This window comes from Cervus canadensis, chromosome 24, assembly GCF_019320065.1.
Source record: "Cervus canadensis isolate Bull #8, Minnesota chromosome 24, ASM1932006v1, whole genome shotgun sequence".
Classification (NCBI taxonomy): domain Eukaryota; kingdom Metazoa; phylum Chordata; class Mammalia; order Artiodactyla; family Cervidae; genus Cervus; species Cervus canadensis.
In genome coordinates, this window is record NC_057409.1 from 23746657 (window position 1) to 23750806 (window position 4150).

Below are 4150 nucleotides of genomic sequence, written 5' to 3' on the forward strand. Positions count from 1 at the left end.
GTCCATGGGGTTGCAAAGAGTCAGACACGACAGAGCAACTTTGACCAATAGTAACTAACATTTGAATGTTTATTATATATGAGGCACTATTCTGAGAATTATATGTGTATATATTAATTCATTTAACATAATTAGAAAGCACATATTTTTGGATTTTTTTTCTGCTTTTTTATACAATTTCCTTTTTTCTGGATTGTGCTTGGGTCTTCCTTTTGTACATGGGCTTCTCATTGCAGTGGCTTCTCTTGTTGAGGAGTGCAGGCTCTAGGCGCACAGGCTTCAGTACTTGCCGCACACGGGCTCGGTAGTTGTGGTACATGGGCTTAGTTGCTCTGCAATATATCAAATCTTCCCAGACCAGGGACTGAACCCATGTCCCAGCACTGGCAGACAGACTTCCATCCACTGTACCAGCAGGGAAGTCCAAAAAAAAATTAGGTATTATACAATTTTTAAAGGTTACTTTCCATTTACCGTTTTTGCAAAATATTTACTTTATTTCCCATATTGTACAATACCTCCTTGAGCCTATCTTACACCCAATAGTCTGTACCTCCCACTCTCCCATCCTTAAGTTGTCCCTCCTTCTCCACTGGTAACCACTATATCTGTGAGTCTGCTTCTTTTTTGTTATATTAATTAGATCGTTGTATTTTTTTACATTCCACATATAGGTGATATCAGACAGTATTTGTCTTTCTCTGTCTGACTTATTTCACTTAACATAATGCACTCCAAGTCCATTCATGTTACTGCAAATGAAAACTTTGTTCTTTTTTATGACTGAGTAGTATTCCATTGTATATATACACCACATCTTCTTTATCCATTCATCTATTAATGGACATTTAGTTTGCTTCCATATCTTGGAAATTGTAAATAATGCTGCTATGAACATTGAGGAGAGAGCATGTACTTTATGCTTATTAGTAAAACTATATGGAACTTGATTTTACTTTTTGAGCCTAATCCTTATGTCTCATCTGCATGCGTGAATGCTAAGTCACTTCAGTCATGTCCAGCTCTTTTGCAATCCCATGGACTATTGCCCACCAGGCTCCTCTGTCCATGGGATTCACCAGGCAAAAATATTGGAGTGGGTTTCCATGCCCTCCTCCAAGGGATCTTCCCGACCCAGAGCCTGAAGCTGCATCCCTTATGTTTCTTGCATTGGCAGGCAGATTCTTTGCCACTAGTGCCACCTGGAAAGCCCATGTCTCCTCTATGACTAAATGAGAAAGAAAGGTGATGAATTTTACCTAAACTTAATTGTGGTGTATATATATACACCACAATTAACATATACACATATATGTGTATATATATGTGTGTGTGTGTGTGTGTGATATAAACATATGCAGATTGGATTGGGGGCAGGAGGAGAAGGGGATGACAGAGGATAAGATGGCTGGATGGCATCACCGACTCTATGAGCATGAATCTGAGTAAACTCCGGGAGCTGGTGATGGACAGGGAGGCCTGGCGTGCTGCGATTCACGGGGTCGCAAAGAGTCGGACACGACTGAGCAACTGAACTGAACTGAACTGATACATGATTTGATATATATATCAGATCATCTTAAACTTATATAATGTTACATGTCAATTATATTTCAATAAAATTGGAAAAATAAATGAATAAATGGACTAGCAAGGAAAAAAATTAATCAAAAATAAACAATAAAAGAAATAAATATTTTAAATGACAGTAGTCAAACATTCCCTAACAATATTTATTTTCAGATTTCATGCCCACAGCCTATCATGACTTTCCATTTTTAAAAATCATCCTTACTTTAAAAACTGAAATTATTCTTTAGACTCCAAATTGTTCTTCTAGAATGACATTTTGATTAACAGTGTAAGGGGCTAAAAGCAGGTGAGTTACATTTCTTTCGTTGAAAACATGCACTTTAAAATCTAGAAGAACTGTGCTTAAATTGAATTTATATGAGGCAAGTGTTCCCAAACTTTGACCCAAAATATTTCCCTCTCTGTATTGTCTGTCACCATGGAGCTGGGGAAGATTCACTTGATAAGGCAGAATATGAACCTGACAAAATGAAATCCAACCAGGAGGACTGGGCTGGAAGTTTCCATAAAAAATAAAAGTGAAAAGCAAAGGTATTGGCTGACTCTCTCCATGAAAGTCTTAAATTCTACTGAATTGGTTCAATAATAAACCCCTTGGCATAACAAAATTTCTTTTTTTTATGCAAAAAAAAAATGTTCCCAAGCACTTTGAAGTTATTATCTAGTAATCATTGTTAGATACTTAATACTTCCAACCCTAAAAAAATGTGTCTTGTTTTTCTCTGAATCATTCAGAGCACAGGAACAAAATGATCTTGTACACAAGACTCAGAAATGAATGTTTATTCAGTTAATGAATACATTAATTCAGTTGACCTTTCCCTTTTTTCCAGTGACTTTTCTGCCTCTACATTAAGTCCTGCGATGACTTTTCTGTGCAGATAAACACCTGCTAAATTAGCCCAACCAAAGAGCATCTCAGGCTCTCTTCAAGCCACCTCCAGTCTCAGGCAAGCATTTCGGGACCTCCCTTCTGTAGACCCACCTGGCCCTTGACCCCTCCGGGCCCCAGTTGTTCCGTGGACCATGATATTTATTCCACCAGAGGAAGACCATCTTGGAAACAGGAATCTCAGTTCACGACTTCATTTTCAGCCTATATTATGATAACACTGCTCTTTCCCTGTTGAACGATCCTAAGAAGACAGTAGAGACAATTTAGGTGTTTTTTTCAGGATTTTGAACAGTTCCTATTTACAAAACAGAAAGAGAGTCACAGACATAGAAAACAAACTTACGGTGCTATGGAGGAAGCAGGGTCAGGGGAATAAATAGAGAGATTGGGATTAATGCATACGTACTACTATACATAAAATAAATAACTAATAAGTACCTACTATATAGCACAAAGAACTCTACTCAATACTCTGTAATGACCTATCTGGGAAAAGAATCTTAAAAAGAATGAATGTATGTACTTGTACAAATGATTCACTTTATTGTATACCTGGAACTAATACAACATTGAAAATCAACTATACTTTAATAAAGATTAATTTAAAATAAATAAAATAAGTAAATAAAATGAAAAGTTTTATAGCTTTCCCAACTGGTTATATAAGTTGCCAAAATCATGAAGAATGTGAGCTGCAGATGAAAACTCATATAAATGCTCTTAAAACAGAAGAAAAATACTGCTTAATATTACATTCTATGGAAAATGAGAGAAGACGCTATAATAAAGAGTAGTCAAAATACCTGTGTTTGCATCTGTTGGCTGTGAGTTCAAATTCTAACTATGATTCTTACTAGTAATTTGACTTTGGACACTTGAAGCCTCAATCTCTCACATGTACAATGAATGTCACAGTGACATTTTAAGGACAGAATGAGATTACATATTGAAAGGGGCTAAAGACACAAAATGGGTATTCAATAAATATTCATTGGCCTGTGCGTATGTGAGTACTCAATCGTTCAGTCATTTCTGACTCTTTGTGACACTATGACTTGTAGCTGACCAGGCTCCTCTCTTCCTGGGTTTGTCCAGGCAAGAATATTGGAGTGCGATGCCATTTCCTACTCTAAGGGATCTTCCTGGCCCAGGGATCGAACGCACATCTCCTACATTGGCAGGCAGATTCTTTACCACTGAGCCACCTGGGAAGCCCATCCATTGGCCTACCCCACGTATAATCTAAGATGCAAAGGAAGTGACCATTGAGACTATAAACCCTAAACTCATGACATCTCTGGTTGAGTTTCGGGGCATAACTCAAAAAGCAATTTCATTTTTCACCTCAGTCATATATTCTCATGACAACTTTAGTCAAGAGTACAGCTGATATACAGAGCCTCTTTCTTGGTGATCATAGAAGGATAACATAGAAGTGCAATTGCTTTTTGGACAGAAATAACCACAACACAGAGAAAGAACTCTATTTTATAGCAAAGTTCAAGACTGGCACATTTTATTTATGGGAATTTAAGTGTGAGAGAGAGTCCCCCTATGTTCATCCCTATTTAAAGTTGCCCTTAGATTGTGCTACTTAGGGATTGGGAGGCCGTGACCAATGCACTCTGAGAAACCACAGAAGTTTACCTTTTAAGAGCAATA